This window comes from Grampus griseus, assembly GCF_964374135.1.
Source record: "Grampus griseus genome assembly, chromosome: 7".
NCBI lineage: Eukaryota > Metazoa > Chordata > Mammalia > Artiodactyla > Delphinidae > Grampus > Grampus griseus.
Genome location: NC_139001.1, coordinates 102,357,025 through 102,376,920, shown reverse-complemented (window position 1 = coordinate 102,376,920; position 19,896 = coordinate 102,357,025).

The window sequence follows — 19,896 nt, the reverse complement described above, 5'->3', positions numbered from 1 at the left end:
AAGCTTTGGGTGAACGGATGGAGGTGAGGGGTGGGTGGATAGACTGAACTGAGTTTCATCATTTCATTCACACAGTTAACCCGAAATGGAATCAGGAGTCCAGAGTCAGCCCTGTTATTGAACCAAGATTTCCATTCAGTCGAACTTAGCAAAAATATATTGAATATCCATAACATGAATGCAAATTTTTCTGGGATACGGTTTGTGCTTTATTGATATTTATATCCAGCACAAGGCTGCCGTTATAGTAGGTTCTCACAAAATGTTTGAGGCAAGTTGAATTCAATTAAATTAGAAACTTACTCTACCAGATGCAATACCCAACACCCAGAGCCCACCACATCCTTGGGGAGATATAATTCACAAACCTGAATAGATCGCAATGGCCATGTAATCAATACTCCCCTACTAGACCACTCATGCTGATCACTCCAGACCATGCTCATTCCTGCTGCGGGCCTTTCTCATGCTACTCTCCCATCCACAATGCCCACTCCCTTCCCATCCATTTAACCAGCTCCTACCAGCCTTTGAGACTTAAATCAAGTCTCACCACCATAAAACTTGTTTCCAGTTCCAGCCAGCCCACATTGATTTCCCCTTCCCTGATCATCCACTGCACAAGAGGCTCCTCAGGGACCTCCGACAGCCCATGACTCACCCACCCAAACATCCCATGGGGGCCTCCATTTCAGCATGTACAGAGTGGAACCTCCCCCTCCAACTGCCAGGTAATCTGAGTCGGTGTGTGTGTGTGTGTGTGCGTGTGCAGGTGCTGTGATGAAACTACCAGAGACAGAGATCAGATCCTGGCCCTGTCACTGTGTTGGCATTGATCATTGGTCAGGGTTCAATCAAAGAAGCAGATCCATGGGGATGAATCTATTGTGTTGGCAAAAGCTTTCTTTTGGATTTTTCCATAAGATGTTACAGGAAAATCCGAACGAATTTTTGGCCAACCCAGTGTCTGTGTGTGTGTATGTGTCTGTGTGTGCGTCTGTGTGTGTGTCTGTGCGTGTCTGTGTGCATGTATGTGATATGTGCGTCCATATATGTATATGCATCCCTATATTTATGTAAAGGAGCTTTTTTTTACAGAGGTTTGACCTTACACAATTGTGGGAGCTGGTCTCTCTAAGATGTGTCTTTGTATCTGATGCTGGAGCTTAAAATCGGCAGGGCAGGCAGCTGGGAAGGGAAGATGAAGGGTGCCAACTAAAAACTGTCACCATCTGCCTCTACAAGGATGAGGTCACTAGCCACTGCAGCTGCTGACCTTCAACACACCCTGAAAGGAGTTCAGGGCGGAGATCGGAAATGAGGCACTCTGTGCTCTGGGAAAAACTGGCAGAACAGGACTTCAGATAATCATTTTCAGGAGAAGATTTTATGAACCCAATTTCTTGCATCTTCTCATATCTAGAAAAGCACTAAAATCATTAATGGAGACATCTGCTCCTCGTGACTGGCAGCAACCTTCTGCCAAAATGTGCAATTGATTACACTTATCCCCCTTCACCTAAATCACATCTATACTGGCCTCCCCCACACCTCTTCGGAGCAGTTTCTCAGAGCTATCTGAGAGGCTGTCTCCAGGGCTACAGTCCTCATTTTACCCCCAATAGAACTTAACTCACAACTCTCACATTGTGCATCTTTTTCAATAGACAAGAGCAATAAGGTACATCTCACAAGTATAGCGAGTGCCCACAGGACGGACTAAAGCCCATGTCAGTTCCCCTTTTAGTGCAGTCCTAGAGGGTGGGTGTCTCACAGAAGCCCGAGTCCTTTATGACAGACCTAAACACACACCTGCCCTGGAGTTTGGAAACTGAAAAAGCATTCAGGGGAAGGTTGCTGGTCCAACTACCTCCATACCAGCAAGGCGGACCAGTAGGTCAGTGACAATGTGTGCGAGCTACAGAAGGGCTGCTCTGTCTGCCCTCTAGGTCTCCCACAAGAATCTCTCTCATGACCCACCTTAACCCAAAATACCTAAGAAAGAGAATTTCAAGAAATTCCCTGAGCCTAGCCAAGTTGAAACATTTTGAAGTCACCACAACCATGTATAATCTTCGTGGTCTCGAACAAGTAACAATTTTCCGAGTTGCAGTTTTCCCATTTGTAAAATGGCAATAAGATAGCAAAGCATTCTCCTGAGAATTAAATATAATCATAACTATTGAGTTCTCAGTACAGTGTCTGGCATAGAGTTAGTGCTCGATAAGTGGTATCTATTAAGATTAATCTGTCTTCTTCCTCCTATTTTCCTAGCTCGGTCGGTGGCCTTAAAATCTACCCCTTCACCCAAGCTTGGGCTTGACTCCTAGTGGTGGACGAATTGGCTGAGATGTCATGAAGAGGTTCTGCCTTTGCCAAGCGACTTCTGGGAGGCCAGTCTATTTCCAAGGAGCTTGAGGGGTCCTCCGTGTGCCAGGGTCTTGCAGCTGCCCAGTCACCTGCCTGTCCATCCATGGCTGGCATGACATACCCTACCTGTTCTCAGTCTGGGCCTCTTACAGCCGCATCTCTACCTTCTTCCCAGCTCCCCAGACCACAGACTCAGGCAAGGGCCTTCATGGTCCCCAGGACAACCTTGGGGACTGGGCTTCTTTCCAGGGGCACACAGTGATGGCTCTGGCTGGGACCGGCACCCCAGGAAGCCTCACCTGGGAGCAGACAGCCTGTATCTGGGTCCCTGGCCTAGAGCACAAAGACCCTAGGCTTTCTTTTTCCATCAGGGGAAAGGTGGCTTTTCACGGCAGAAAAAGAAGTCCAAATCACCATAAAACCCTGGAGCTGGTGTAAAACAGGAAGTTCTGGTCTTTCCCCAGGGCTCTCAGTTACCCAGGAAGTCTTAAGTTCCTTCCAGGAATTCAGGCCATATTAAAAGTGAAAATTCAGACTTTTATGCTTTCCCTGCCCCCTAGAGAAATGAGGTCTTTTTCGTCAACATTGTTTAAATAAAATTAGAGCCTTTATTTTTTAATAATTCCTACTAGGACAGTGAATAAAATCTCAAGGAGCAATTAAAAAAAAAAAAAAAAGAACAAACTAGAAGTCAGCCTTGAACTCTACCCTCCCCTTGACTTCTCATATCCAATCAATTACAAAGCCCAAACCTTGCCAATAATCCCCGGGTTTAAGACTCAGTGTGTCTCCCTCCTTCCATCTTTATTGTCACCACATTAGTTTAGAGCCTACTATGAAAGAAGAACAGGCAAATCCAACACGTCACTCCCCAGTTTACAATTGACTCCTCTACTCTTTTCAAGGCCATATTCCTTTATATATCCCTAGGGGCTGGCTCTCCATGACCTAGACCCTGCCCCTTGTCCAGCCACGATACACAATAGTTTTATTATGTCACAGTCTCAGCATTGTTCTACATGTGAACTTTTTCTGTTTTTATTTGTTTTCACAGTAACCTACACCTGTATAGGAACTGACACTGACAACACCATGCCTATCTGCTTCTCATCACTACATCCTCAACCACACGTGACTACCCATAACGAGATTAGCTACATGATTCTACATCTATGCTAAGCCTCCCTGTTCACCCTACTTCCACTCTCTGAGTTTTGAGGAACAGCTGGCCAGAGGGAGAGTCTGGAACTGCAGAAGAGACACACACACTCAGAATTGTTGCCTCAAACTACCCAGTGTGAAGAGAGAAGAAGAGGTCAAATCCCTGATGCTTCCAGCCTTTGAAAAAAGCAGCTCCACTCAAGGAGAAATGTAGATCACTGGGTGTCATCCATTAGTCAGGAACGCATTCCTCCTCCATGGGGCACAGCATGAGGCCACGACTATCACTGTGGTACAGGGCTTTTGAACCGTGGGGAGTGGTCTCTGGAGAAGGCTCAACTGATGGGCTTCATGTGGATAAATCCTCTGATATTTCATTCAAGTGTGAACATACCTCTTTTGAAGGAAAGGGTCCAAAGCTTTCATCAGATTCTCAAAAGGGTTCCTGAGCCCAAAATATTGTAGAGCCACCCTACATGGAAACGTGAGTGACTGGAAAGGCGGTGGGCCCTAAGATACGCCCAGGAGTTAGGGGTGGGGGTGGGGAGGATGAAAGGCTACAGACAGCTTTGCCTACTGAGGTCGCAGAAGACTGGATAAGGAGTGTGGCTGACGGCCAGCGTCTTGGGAGCCCACACCGCATTCACGTACCCCCGCTAGTGTGCACAGTGCACAGCTCTGGGAAAGGATTATGGGCTGAATTTCCACCTTCATTATCCCCTCAGCTGGACACTCCGTGCAATGAACAACCTGCTCCACTGTACACAGTAGCCCTCGGAAGCTGCCGTTCACTTCCAATCTAACCGAAGCGAGGATGCATCTCCTCTTTCGGGATGACACTGCCTGGAAGGTACTGCCAGTATCTTCTTTTTTTTTTTAAGAAATTTATTTATTTGTTTATTGTTTTGGCTGCGTTGGGTCTTTGTTGGTGCACGCAGGTTTTCTCTAGTTGCAGCAAGCGGGGGCTACTCTTCTTTGCGGTGCACGGGCTTCTCATTGCCGTGGCTTCTCTTGTTGTGGAACACGGACTCTAGGCATGCGGGCTTCAGTAGTTGTGGAACAGGGGCTTAGTTGCTCCACGGCATGTGAGATCTTCCCGGACCAGGGCTTGAACCCGTGTCCCGCGCATTGGCAGGCGGATTCTTAACCACTGTGCCACCAGGGAAGTCCCTGCCAGTATCTTCTGTCTCAGACCCTTCCATCTCAGATCCTCTGCGTTCCTAATTATTTATGCTCTGCCAAAGGCACCTCTTGTGCTGTTGCTTTCTATGATAGAGGGCTCTTCTAGTGCATTTCACTGTTTGTGCTGGAATTCTTTACGAGGAGAAGGTATGTAACGCTTTGCTGTCCCCTGCCTCAGGGTGTCTAGTACATCAGCAGATGTGTTCGTTGAGTGATTGTGTGGCACCTTCATCCAGCCACAACCCACCAGTGGGCATGCAAGACACACCCAGCAGACCACCCCACCATGTTCTTCCATCAGCATCCCCTTAACTGGAGGAAACCCACACAGCTCTCCTCTTGCCTCCCATACCCCATGCTTCTCTCGTTCCCAAAGCAATCACACCCTCAGGGGAGAGAAGGGGGGAGAGAAGGTGTGTTTTGAATGAAGGGATAAAAAGAAAGAAGGGGAGTTACTGAGGAAAGGGTGAAGCAACAGTAGTAGTGACTGGGAAAGACCATCCTCCAAGGGGAAGAGCAGGTGGCCCAAGAACACCCCTGCACCTGGCTCCCTTTGGCACTCTGAATGTTCAACGTGCTGGGCACTGTGCTCCCTGCTCTGGATAAAATTCAGTCCTTGCCTTGTGGAGTTTGCTGTCTCAGCTCAGAGGTTAAGACATTTGTTCCAGATTATGAGGTTAGCAAGAGACAAGCCAGACTCGAGTCCTCGTCTTCTAATTCCTCGCTCTGTTTACTTTAAGCAACAGCCACTGTAGAACATGATCCAAAACCTAATCAATCACCACCACCCGTCCACAGCCTCAGGACCCACATCACCCAGTCAGGAGTGTGCCTTCTTTCTTTGAGGCCCAGAATCTTGTCAGCTCCACCATTGTCTCAGATCCTTTGGTGGCCATGTTCGTTGTCAACCCAGCATTCCAGGATCACGGATTGTGGTACCTGAGAGAATTCCTTGCTGAGTGAGCTTGGGTTCCTGTGATGCTTAGGGAACCTCTGTTAAATGTCCTGTCCCCACAGGAAGACAACCATAAAGAATTTCATGACTATTTCTCCAGGAAGCAAAAGCATAGGATTTTTACAATTTGGGTACCAGGTTGAGGATATGGTGACTCACAAGCATATGCAGACCAGGGATCCTTCCATCCTTCACACTCGTGTCTGCAGAGCCTGAGTGGTGCCCTCTCTGGGTCATTCTGGGGTGGAACTGAGGCTCCACAGAACTGCAGCCGGAGCCACATCAGACCTGGGTTCCCCGCAGACTCAGGCAGCAGGAGCTGAATGACTCCTCCTCTGAGTCTCACTGTGCCTATTTCCAACAGGAAGGGGTTCAATGAGATCAGAGCCTAACAAACTGTTCTTTTAGTTTCAGAACACTTTCTTCAAGAGAAAACAATGCCAAAGGGAGGATGGGAGGGAGACACAAGAGGGAAGAGATATGGAGATATATGTACATGTTTAGGTGATTCACTTTGTTATAAAGCAGAAACTAACACACCATTGTAAAGCAATTAGACTCCAATAAAGATGTTTAAAAAAAAATTGATTAGAAACAAATGGGTCCAAGATGGCGGATAAGAAAAAAAAAAAAAGAAAACAATGCCAAGAAGGATAAACAAATACAGCAAATAGCACAGCTCCACTGGTTGAAAGGATCCCCGGGCTCTGAGAGAGGCCTGAAATTCTACCCTGCTCAGCCAGATAAGCCTTAAGACAGCTCCAAGGGACCCCCCCAGGCCCCACAGAACAGAGCTTCGAGAACAGTGGGCTAGATGATCCCTAGCAATCCTTGACATTTCTAAAGTCATATCATAAAGCCTCTATTATTAAATCTTGATTCTCACTTGCCTTTTATTAACTTGTTACCCATCTTCTTAACTCCAGTGACAGAAATGGAGGACCACTCGTTCAGGAAGTGGTCGGAAACATCCTGCACCTATCTCTTCCCTGCAGGATTTTAATCCAAAGGTGTTTGGTGTCCTCAATTACAACATACCTTTCTATGGTGCACACTACGTCCAGCACGAGTCACATCACTGCCCTCTCCAAGTATGGCTTCTTTACATTGGATATGCCAGCTACCCTCCTATGGGTATCGTTGGGCTCCCTGGGTGTTAGCCTTGAACACGAGCCTCTGGCACCTTCTCAGTGCCTAGAGAAACGGTGGTTGAGCATCTTTCTCTGGCAGGAGTCATGTTCTTTGTCTTAGTTTTCATGCTTGGCTTCAGAATGTGCCAGGTCATATTCTCTACATGTATGTCTGTGGCCACTAATCTCTCATACAACATGTCAAAAACTCTTACAGAAGTTTAATTCCTCATTTAAATTTGCCAAATATTTTTAAATAATGAGATGAGCTTGCTAAAACCAGTAATTTGTTCTCTAACAAGTAATGTTATAGACTGAATGTTTGCATCTCCCCAAAATTCACGTGCTGAAACCCTACCCTCTGAAGTGACGGTGTTAGGAGGTGGGGCCTTTGGGAAGTAACTGGGAATAAACGAGGTCCTGAGGGTGGAGCCCTCGTATCAGTCACAAGAGCACTTGCTTCCTTCTCCACTCTCTGCCGTGTGATGACACAGCTGAAAGTCGGCGGTCTGCAGCCCAGAAGAGCCTGCCCCAGAATGTGACTCTGCTGGTACCTGGTCTTGCACTTCCAGCCTCCAGAACTGAGAGAAATAAATGTCTATAAGCATCCCAGTCTATGATACATTGTTATGATAGCCCCAACTAATTAAGTATCAAAACAAAATTTGGTATTCCCTGCTAGCCTCAAAAACACAAATACCTGTAAGAGTCAGAGAAGCTCAAAAAACAAACCAAAAAAACCAAAAAAAAAACAAAAACAGATGATTGGGTCCCATCCCTGTAAACTCGGTCAGTCAGTTGGGGCAGGCCCTGATGTCTATATTGTTAACAAGTTCCCCAGATGATTGATGCTGGGAGAGGAAAGTTCTGACGATGTGGAATTTTCACATTTGGAAGCCTCCTAGGCTCTGCTGATTTTGATTGTATCTTTTCCCTGTAATAAACAGTAGCCATGAATATAATAGGTTCTGTGAGTTCTGTGAGTCTCTCTAGTGAAACAAACCTGAGATGGTTTTGGGAAATTGCTGAGTTTGCAGTTGATGTCAGAAGTGAGGGTGGTCTTATAATTCAAAAAGACACATGCACCCCAATGCTCATTGAAGCACTGTTTACAATAGCCTGGTCATGGAAGCAACCTAAATTCCCATCAACAGATGAATGGATAAAGAAGATGTGGTACATATATACAATGGAATATTACTCAGTCAAAAAAGGAACGAAATTGGGTCTTTTGAAGAGATGTGGATGGATCTAGAGACTGTCATAACAGAGTGAAGTAAGTCAGAAAGAGAAAAACAAATATCATATATTAACGCATATATGTGGAACCTAGAAAAATGGTACAGATGAACCAGTTTGCAGAGCAGAAATAGAGACACAGATGTAGAGAACAAACGTATGGACACCAAGAGGGGAAAGTGGCGGGGGGTGGTGATAGTGGTGGTGTGATAAATTGGGAGATTGGGATTGACATGTATACACTGATATGTATAAAATTGATGACTAGTAAGAACCTGTTGTATAAAAATAAATAAATTAAATAAAATTCAAAAAAAAGAAGTGAGGGTGGTCTTGTGAGGAATTTTCCTTCTAAATTTGTAGGTTGAATCCTTGCATTTGGGATCAGAAGTCTTGGGCAGAGGACTGTGTCTATAACCTTGCAGTTTGGCTAACTCCAGGTAGAAGGTATAAGGAAAACCATGCAAGCCCCAACTTAGTACTTCCATAGAGAAGGGGGACGCCTCACCCATCAAAGTCCCAGTCAGCTGGGTCTGTGAGAGTTCTCCAGCACTGACTGTGGGGCTTAGGGCTGGTGCTAATGATAACACTGCTGACAATGTCCGTTGAGATCATAAATACCTGCATTTGTACATTTCCCTTCACAGCACAGTCGTCATGTTATTAAAATATCACTTTGTGTTATTTAATCCTTTTTACTTCTCAGAAAATTCTTCTACCTGTGACCTCATTTTACCCTCACTATGTCCCTAAGAAAGAAGAGGCAGGCTTATTATACTGACTGTTCAGCTGGGAGGCATAATGTGACTTGCTCAGGGTGACACCCACCACAAGAGTGACAGCCAGCACTGGACCCAGAACTCTCAGCCCCGGGTTCCTTTGGAGACTCCAGCCAGCCAGGAAGAAAGTCTGAAATTCCTCTCTCCATTTCTTTCAGACTGTCTATACCTCTTAGAAATACTACAAAGAAGCTGAACATTGATAGAGCAAAAGCAAAATTAGCCAATGTCGGACCTAAGCCGTATTTGCAATAACTCTCCTGTATTCTCTGATGGTGCAGGAAGCTTCTCCATCTTTGTGGTGGACACTGTCGGTGCTCTGCCCAGATCACCTTGAGCTCCTTTTCTGTGCACACCTCCCCTGAGCTTCAGTGTGCTTCTCAAACAGCCTGTACTGTTGGGAACTATCCCAGGGAACAGAGCCATGTTGCCTGAATACCCAGAAAGCTGGAAGCATTCCCCCGCTGGGGTAACCCTGAGCCAGTGACGGATGGGTGTGGTATATGAAAGCCCAGCGCTCCTGCCTCTGTTTGGAAGTCATAACACACTCCAGAGGTCTCCTGTGGGATCAGGATACAGCTGTCATGTGCAGAACTTTTCCTGAAACCATATTCTTACTTAATTCTTCCCTTTCCAGATTCTCCTGGGAGCACCTCTTTAGCAAATTACTAATATACAAATGCTCATCTCAGGGTCTGCTTCTTGGGAACCCAGCCCAAGACACTTGCTAACTCCTGTCTGCCATAGAAAGACTCAGAATCTTGAGTCATTGGAATCAGGAGAGCACCCAAGTTTGTCCCTGTAGGGAGAATAGCACCAAATACTGAGGGGTCTGACGGAAAAAGACCTCTGAACCCAATAGATTTGGGTGTGAAATGGGGCTTAGACACTTGCTAGCTATGTCAGCTTAGGAAGATTACCAAACTTCTCTGAGATTCAACTGTCCAATCTACAATTTGTGGGAACAGGGTAGTGTTATGAGCTGACCTGGGTCCCCCTAAAATTACTGTGTTGCAGCCCTAACCCCCAGTCCCTCAGAATGTGACTATATTTTGAAAGAGAGCATGAAAAGAGGTAATTAAAGTAAAATGAGGTCATATGGGTGTGCCCTAATCCAATATGACTGGTGTCCTTATAAGAAGAGGAGATTAGGACACAGACACGCATACAGGCAGAAGACCACAGGAAGCCACAGGGAGAAGGAGGCCATCTGCAAGCCAAGGAGAGACACCTCAGGGGACAAAAAAAACTGCCAACACCTTGATCTTGGACTTCTAGCCTCCAGACTCTGAAGAAATAAATTTTTGTTGCTTAACCGAAAGTGAATGAATGAAAACCCCAACACTTTCACAAACAATAAAACTAAGGCTGGAGGAGTGATATGACTTGGCCAAGGACACCCAGCTAGTCAGTGACTGAGCCAGAGAAGAGTGTCCCAGGAATCCTGACTCCCTGCCCAGGGTGCATCTTTCTCTTTGCCATCTCCTGCAGCACCGACAGTGGGACTGTTCAGAAATCAACTCCCTTGGCACACAGAAAGCGCTTTTACCCTCCTGTTCTCCCTTGCTCCGCTGAGGCTCAGAGTCACTTCTCCTCTGGTTTCTGCAAACACAGAACCTCTCGTGGGTCTCCCTGAAGACAGCTAGACTAAGAGCAGGTCCAGCTCCCGCCCTTGGACAGCTCACAATCAAGCCAAAGAAGCCCATGTCACGCACACTGACAGCCACTGCAGTCATTCTGGCAAAACAGACATCCTGTTAGAATTCAGTGCCAGGCTGCATGGCCCTGACTCCATCAATATGCTCTCTTACCCTTCCCTTAGGCCCAAGTCCTCGAGGTAGTGATGTTGGCAGGGGGAGGGTCTGGCACAGCAGCCCGTCAACTGAGACTCACCATTTGGAAAATGATTCCTGGCACAGGGGTAGGGTGGAGATTGCAGACCAGCATCTTGAACTCCAGATCATTTTTGAAGAGTTCTTATCACTTAGAGATACCTACTGAAGTCTTCCTGATGGAATACGATATCTGGGATTTGCTTCAAAATAATTCGGGGCACGATGGGAAGTGGGTAGAGAGATACATGGTACATGGAGGTTTATTATATGATTTTCTTTTTGTGCCTGTGTGTTTGGAACATTCCAAAATCGAAAGCTTAACATTTTTACTTAGTAATTGTGCAAGAGTTAACTTAGCAGGTCTGAAACTGGTATTCTTAGAAAGGCCCTTGACCGGCATCTGGGAACCTGGCTGGTAAACAGTTCCCTACATGGATAGAAAACATTCCCCAACTGAGAAGAGCCACTCGCTATACCTAGACTGGGAAACAACATGGTTTATGCTGGACACTTGCTTTCCCCCTGGAGTCTGGAATTTTAGTACGTGCTCAGCAGAGTGACCAGCTCCCAGTAAAAACTGGGGTGCCGCATCCCTAATGGGCTTCCCTGCACAGGAGCATCACACACACACATATCACTGCCTTTTGGTGCAGCGGGAAGAGTGGGCTCCATGTGACCCCTCCTGGGAGGGAGGAAGCAGAAGGAAGTCGGAGCAAAAGAAGCCTGAGTGCCACCTCTGTCTTTTCCCTTTAGGATCCATCTGCATCTCCTGCAACCTGACTGCAGTAAAACTTAGCTGTGAGCACGACTATCTGCTGAGTCCTGTGAGTCCCTCCAGTGAGTCTCCAAACATGGGGGTAGCCTTGGGGACCCCCGACACAGTTTATTTTATTAGTCTTTTTTAAACATTTTTATTGAAATATAATTGATTCACAATGTTAATCTGAAACTGCTATACTTAGAAAGGCCCTTGACTGGCATCTGGGAACTTGGCTGTTTACACTTCAGGTATAAGTAACTATCATTTTAAAATCAGGAGATTTTACATAAAAGTTGGGGTTTCCAGTTTCTCTTGAAAGAGCACAAAACCCGACAACCCTGGATCTTTGCCAGGAGTTGAGCATGGCCTCTCCAATTCTACAGCTCCCACCAAGACAGCCTCACGTGCTTAGTGTTGATATTTTCTGGCCGGCCTCTGAAAGCATTTGAGTTTTACACTCTAGAGTAGAAGGAGGGGGTTTTGACAGGTGCCTCAGAAACACAGGTTCCTGAGGCGTGTTCATTAAAAGGCACTGACTCGCTGTGCATTAAATTTCCCTCAGGCTCTTCGAGTCCAACAGATTCAGCAAATATTTACAAAGAACTTAGAGTTACAAGATTTGTGCTAATAATATTAACAAACAGTGGTAATACTTACCATCTACTTGCTCTGTTCCAGGCTTTACCTACATCATTCCTAATACTGATAACACCTGCAAGGTAGATCTTATCATTGCCATTTCCAAGGTCATTTGTTCTGTGACTGCTGGGCATCTAGACCACATGCAGGCAAAGTCCTAGGCAGTGGAAACCTGGGGGCAAATAAGACAAGGCTCCTGCTTGCATCACCTTACATTTTTATCAGTAAAGACAGTCAACAAATTAGTCAACAGATGAATAAATATTGTATGTATCAGGCAATACTAAGTACTGTGAAATAAAATCAAGCCAGAGGAAGGGCCAGAGAGGGAGGGACTTGAAGATGTGTAACCAGAAAGGACTTCTCTGAGGACATAATATTTGAGCAAGTGGCTGAATGAGGTACAAGTGGGAGCTTGCAGGCTTGGGGCTGGGGAATAGCTTCCTAGGATCAGAAAGAGCATGTGCCAAAGTCCTGAAGCAGAAGTGAGCTTGGTTTGTTTGAGTTGTTAGAGCTTGGTAAGCAAGAGGCCAAAAAGGTCAGCAGTACCTGCATTATGAGGGTCGATAGAAGGACCTTTGGATGTTATGCTGGGTGAGATAGGAAATCCTGGAGTGTTTTAACCAGGATGTAGACCCAGAGGTGGAAATTGAGGGTCAGAGACAATAAATAACATTGCCCATAAATAGCAGAGGCAGATTTCAAACCCATGTCTATCTGATTCCAGATAGAGTCCAGGGTCCATGCCATTGCAAAGGGAATGTTTCTTTCTTTGAAAGCTCTCAGAGAACTGAAAACCCAACAAAACTCTCAGTTTCCCTTTGCTCTGGGATCCACCCTCATAAACTCACAGTTCATGGAAGCTTCCTAGTCTGAGAAAGGGGCAACTGTTACATTTGGCTTCTTGGTCAAGATCAAGTGTAGGTAGATACTGCTTAATGATCATTAAAAATTAGCAACACACTATTAATAATAGCCCAGACACTGAAGCAACTTGTGTCCATCGACAAATGAATGGATAAAGAAGATGTGAGACACACACACACACACACACACACACACACACACACACTGGAATACTACTCAGCCATAAAATAGAATGAAATAATGCCATTTGCAGCAACATAGATGGACCTAGAGATTATCATACTAAGTGAGGTAAGTCAGACAGAGAAAGATAAATATCGTGTGATATCACTTATATGTGGAACCTAAAAAGTAGCACAAATAAACTTATTTACAAAACAAATAACTCACAGACATAGAAAACAATCTTATGGTTACCAAAGGGGAAGGGAGGGATAAGTTGGGAGTATGGGATTAACAGATGCACACTACTGTATATAAAATAGATAAGGAACAAGGATTTACTGTATAGCACAGGGAACTATGTTCAATATCTTGCAATAAACTATAATGGAAAAGAATCAAAAATAAAATATAGATATATACGTATATATGTGTATAACCAAATCACTTTGCCGTACACCTGAAACTAACACAATATTGTAAATCAACTATACATCAATTTAAAAAAATTACTAACACAGGAGCGTGTTCACATGAAGTCATTCATGACAACTCATGGGTAAGTACAGTTTTTGTCCATTAAACCAGTTGAAAACCACTGATATTCTTGCTATTTAAAAGAACTTGAGAAAAAGCCTTAGTTAAGAAAAAGAGAATCATCTTGTAATACAAATTATGACTTCCTATCTCCTTTCTTCCCTGAATTATGGTTTCTGTACATGGGGTTTTCTTAAAGCAGTTATTAACTCAGATGGTTGAGTTATTAGTGCCAGTACCACTGCACTGTATCACCGTTACTAAGATCTATAACATTAGACACAGCGTGCTGAAGTTTACGTGTGATTAAGCCCCCTCTCCTCTTGGTGAAGGCTCTAAACCCACTGGAACTGGCCCATCAGGTCTAGGGAATGTACACCTCCTCTTTAGAATTCTAATCCTCTCCTCACTGTCATATTAACATAGTCGCCCTGAGACACTGGGACACTGGATTCTGTTAGTGCTATAACTGAATTTTATTTGGCCAAACAGAAGCAGCCTTTAATTCTCAAGAGGACTCCCACAGGAAGAAAACGTAGGTGTGCTCTGAGCCTGCTGGTGATCAAAGAGAGAAACCAACTTTTGTGCCAGCAGCTCTTGATTATTCAGGGGTGGTTGATCCAATTTGTGGATTAGCTGGGCCTCTTGGCCTTTCCTGATTTCACTGATCATTAGCCCATGGCCCCCCTCGGGCCAGGAAGATAAAAGGAGTGCCAGGCAAAGCGGTCCAGTGGCTTCTTGGCGGGTCCCGTAAAAGGGGGCAGGGCAGAGAGGCAGTCATAGGCAAGGGGGAAAATGAGGTTTAGGGATTATCTGGATTTCAATGAGCTGGTTTCTCCATAGCTCCCTGGCCCCCCACCTGAGCGCCTAACTCTGGATAATGGATAGTTTACCTTGGATGGGGTGGAGCATGGAAATGGCCCAGTGGATTCTGAAAGTGATAGTTCAAGTGCCCTGGGGGGCAGGGCTGCGAAGCTGCCCTTTACAAGGCGATCATCAGAGCATCAGGTTCCTCCCCGTTTCAGGGCAGGCATGGGGAGATGGGGTTGTTGGCTTTTATACAGGACATTGCTGCACCAGAACAGCACTGCTTTTAACCCTAGAAGGGGGAGCGTTCATCCTCTTACAAAGCACTTTCTAGGATTCCAAAACTTCCCAAGGAGGGTGGGAGGGGAGAGAGAAAGAGAAGGAGGGAGGAAAAAAAGGAGGAGGGAGGAGGAAGAAGAGAAAGAAATAAAGAGAGAAGGATGGAGGTAAGGGAAGAAGGCATGTGGTGGAGGGGAGGGGTAGGAGAAACTGCAGTCCAGCCTGGAGGGGTTTTGATTCCAAAAGTCCTAGAACAAAACCTTCTCAGTGATCAGATCAGACTGATGAACAAGAGCCATGGGGATTGTAAACCCAGCCCCTCCACAAAGTCGAGCCAAGAGAGAGGGCTAGAGGGATTTGGCAGAAGCAGAGAGGGAGGTCTTCAGAGGCCGGATCTGCCACTTAGCCACTGTGTCTTTGGGTGAGTTACCCTCGAAGCGTCAATTTCCACATGTGACCATGTGTAATTCCTTCATACTGCTGGGAGAAAAACTGAGATGCCTAAGTGCAGGTACCAGCCCAATAGGGGACACGTGGAAAGCACTGGAGTTCCAGAAGGGGTGTGAGCCTCAGTCCTTACAGAGATGCCCACATCCTCAACACTCACATCCTGTTCCTGGCACCTGAGTGTGTGGCCAGCTCCATCACCCCGTGGTGTTTCAGCTGTTGATGGTAGGAAGGCATCCGGGACACCACTGGGCTCATTTATGGATTGTCCTAGACCCACAGTCTTGGGACAAGGAGTCTGGTCTGGGCATTTGAGATTCAAGTCTTGGATGATACTGGCTTGTTCTGTGATATTGAAAAGTCATATGCTTTCTCTTATTTCTGTGTTGCTTTTCTTTAAATGGGAACAAGAATTCCTCCTGACTCTATGAGGAGTTGAATAGTGTGAACTAAAGAGTGAAAAGTGCCATAAATGAATGAATGACGCAGGAGAGTTAGAAACAAACTTTTTTTTAGTTACTCAAAATGACTTCCTATTTTTCAAAGTTTTTAGCGAATATTTATAGTCTAACAAAGGAACTCTATGGAGCCAGATGCCCAGAGAGTAACCTCAGGCCTCCCTCCTTGCCCCGAAGACAAGAAATTACAGGCAGTCCTCACAGGACACTCACTGACCCAGCGCCAGCAGCGAGCTCAACTCAGTGCCAGAAGCTGGAGATGCAGAGGTAAAGTCAACACTTTTCTTATCCAGAGGCAGAAGGACCAAGAGCTGCATGAACTTCTCAAACTTCCTGGTCTCAGGCTCCCTTTACATGCTTAAAAATTATAATGTGCTTACGTCTATTTATATTTATCACATCATAAGTTAAAACAAGTATTTAAAACACAAGAACACACAAGCACACGTTTCAACACCCATCAGAGGGATTCCATCCTCACAGGTCATGGAGCTTCTGGAAAATTCCCCCATACACTCGTGGGAGAATGGGAGTGAAAAAGGAAATACAGTTTTAGTATTAGTATGGAAATCGTTTTAACTTCTCAGACCCCCTGGAGGAATTTGGGGGATCTCCAAATTCCCTGGACCACACTCTAAGGGCCACTGCTCTGGGGGTGGTGTGGCTCAAATGTGCCTACACACCACCCTGGAATCATGTTAAATTGCAGATTCTGCAATTATACATACATACATATATATACTTTTCCATTATAATTTATTACGAGAGTGAATGTATTGGATTGGCCAAAAAGTTCCTTTGGGCTTTTGCCCAACCCAATAGTTTCCTGAGCTATACAGTAGGTCCTTGTTGGTTATCTATTTTATATATAGTAGTGTTTATATGTTAATCCCAAACTCCTCATTTATCCCTCCTTCGCCTTTCCCCTTTGGTAACGGTGAGATTGTTTTCTATGTCTGTGAGTCTGTTTCTGTTTTGTAAATAAGTTCATTTGTATCATTTTTTTTTAGATTCCACAAGGAAGTGATATCATATGATATTTGTCTTTCCCTGTCTGACTTATTTCACTTAATATGATAATCTCTAGGTTCATCCATGTTGCTGTAAATGGCATTATTTCACTCTTTTTTATGACTAATATTCCAATGTATGTATATATACCACATCTTCTTTATCCATTCTTCTGTTGATGGACCCTTAGGTTTCTTCCATGTCTTGGCTATTGTAAATATTGCTACCACGAACACTGGGATATATACTGAAGATTCTGATGGATAGGTCTGAGGTGGAGCCCAAGACTCTGCATCGTTGCTGACAAGTCCCAAGGTGACACTGATGCTGCAGCACTTGGACCACACTTTGAGCAGCAAGGCCATACAAATCAGAGGAAGAAAAGTTCACCTTTGACTGAAGTGACCATAAATTGGGTCTTCCAAATTGGGCAATATCATTCCAAATAGTGGGAATGGGTAGGAACGCCATTCCAAGTGAAAGAAATGAAGGAAGGAAGTAAAGGCACAGATGTAGGAAGATGTAAGTTTGGCCAAAACATAGGGTCCATAAAACCTTTAAGTTGCCGAACACTCCCCCTCAAGGCCACAGCACTGTACGTAGCTTCTGGTCCAGGCAGAGAAGCAATGGCCTGGGCATCTCAGTGTAGGAGTGTTAGACCTACTCCCACCCATCATTATCACCAATACATGTCTCCCGAGCACCAGTGAGAAGCAAGGAACTCCAGTGGACATTGACAGCCTTGCTTTCCCATCATCTAGCCCCATTTCAACTTTCCCTTGAGATCCATCAATTTTCCACACTCAGTTTAAGCCGCTTGGGTGGAGCTGACCCAGGAGAAGCACATGATCCACGTCTGGCTCATGAGAGCACAGCCTCCCTCTGGCCACAGTGATTGGTTGAAGAATGGGCACAGGACCCAAGCAGGCCACTGATAGCTCCCCCCCAGGCTTCTGCTAGTTTTAGAAAAAGAACGCGTGGGGAGACCACCTAGACAGAGATGCCCAAGGAGCCCCAGCCCTTAGTTTTCCCAGCCCAAACTCCAGACGCGTGAGTGAAGATGACCCCAGCCCCAGAACCTTCTGACAACGATCATGTAAGGAACCCCAAGCAAGAAATACCTAGCTAAGCCCAGTCAACCCTCAGATTCATAAGCAAAATGAATGAGTGTTGCTTTAAGCCACAGTTTTTGGTGGTTTATTATATAATAATAGGCAGACAGAACAGATCTGCTTGGCTTACCTATTAATTCCAGGGCGAAAAACACCGGGAAATGAATCAAAACTCAGGACAAGGAAACCACTGGACAGACAACAAGTTCTCCAACTGTCTTCACTTTGAACAAACATGGTATTTGTAGGTTTTGTCAACGGGCTCTCAGCCTTGGGTAACTGTCATTTGCTTAAGCATCTGCCATGGGGCCAGTCGTGTCAGGCAATTCAAATGCTGTCAATGAAGTCTGAACAGAGACATATCATTACCCTATTTAGAGAGAAGAAAACTGAGGTGTAAAGAGATTAAGCACAGCTGGTAAATGATGGAGCCAAGACTTGAACCCAACGCCCATCTTCCCAGAATTCCAAGCTGTCTGTCCAGTGATTTCTTCTCTTTCCTGGGTACTTTAAACATTCCCCACATTATCAGCACTTTCCACTTTGAGGCAAAACTAGAAAACAATGAGACTCCTTTTCTGTTCAGCATGTCACAGGAGGTCTCATCACACCTGCAGACACTGTGCTTTCCTATTTTCAGAGGTCTGTGTATCCCACTCTGACCCATGCATCATGCTGTTAAACACAGGAAGCTGTGTGGTAGCGGGAAGAACAGCAAGGCCTTGTGATCAGACGCCCTGATTAAAATCCTGGCTTTGCCACTTGCCAGCTGTGGGACTTCCAGGCAGTGACTGCAGCGCTCTTTCTGGATCAACATCGTCCTCCCTAAAGAGGTACAGAGAGTGCCCCTTGCACAGGCTGGTCGTGAGAGTTAAGCCCAATAGTCCAGGCTGCAGGGGGAATAAAGTGAACATCCTATAAAGTTTGGCTGTTTCCATTATGTTCTAGAACACTGCTCGCTCACTGATGCTTTACTGGTTTAGTCGGTTTCTTCATCTCAGATTGTGAAATCCTCACAGAATGAGACATTTCTAATATTTCGTCAGGGTCCCAAAGCCTGTGGTAGTGTATGAGACATGTGTTGGGTGCGTGGTTAACATTGAAACCTGGTAAGTCGACAGCTTGCCTGGTTTAAATCTCAGCCTTTATATTTCACATGGCAAGACCATGGAAGGCCACAAAGACCATGGAAGGCCACACAGGCCAAAAGTGTCCTTTGAGGGCTTCCCTGGTGGCACAGTGGTTGAGAGTCCGCCTGCCGATGCAGGGGACACGGGTTCGTGCCCTGGTCCAGGAAGATCCCACGTGCCGCAGAGCGGCTGGGCCCATGAGCCATGGCCACTGAGCCTGCGCGTCCAGAGCCTGTGCTCCGCAATAGGAGAGGCCACAGCAGTGAGAGGCCCGCGTACTGCAAAAAAAAAAAAAAAAAAAAGTGTCCTTTGACAATATAGATGGTAAAAGCATACAAGAGATGTTGTGCAAGGAGGGGAGACAGTGGGCAACATTTGTGTGACTTCCCCAGGCCTCAGAGAACATGGAGTTGGAGTTGACAGACATGGGTTCAAATCCTGACTCAGCCATCAGCAAGCAGGAAGCATTCAGGGAGTCTCCAGCCCTGCTAGTCTCAGCTTTCTGATCTGTAAAGTGGGTCTAACAATACCTACAAGGCACTGTGGTGATTAAATGAGACATTTCATGTAAGGCATATGTTGGCATGTGTAGGCTCCATGAAAAGAAATGATTATAATTAGCTGTACCTTTGGGGATAAAATCCCTGGCTTACCCACTTGACATGGCAGTTTTGTGGATCAAGGGAGACTAGATGGCATGATGCTTTCAAAATATTTATAAAGTTCAATGCAAATGAAGTTATTAAAATCCAGAATAAAGTCTAAATCATCCAATATAAATATCCTTTCTGTTTGCACATGCAAAGCCGAGTACAGTATATAAGGAAGAAAGTGCTGGAGAAGGAGTCGCATCCATTGGTCTGGAGCTGAAAAGGACCTTCGAGATCATTCTACGTACCACATTTTTCAGGTTGGGAAACCAGGCCCAGATAGTGCCACCATGCGGCCGAGCTCACACAACCTGCTTGGCATAACCAGGAAGGGAATTCTGGACCCAGATGCCTAGTCCAGTGCCCTTTCACTATTTTCCATCCGT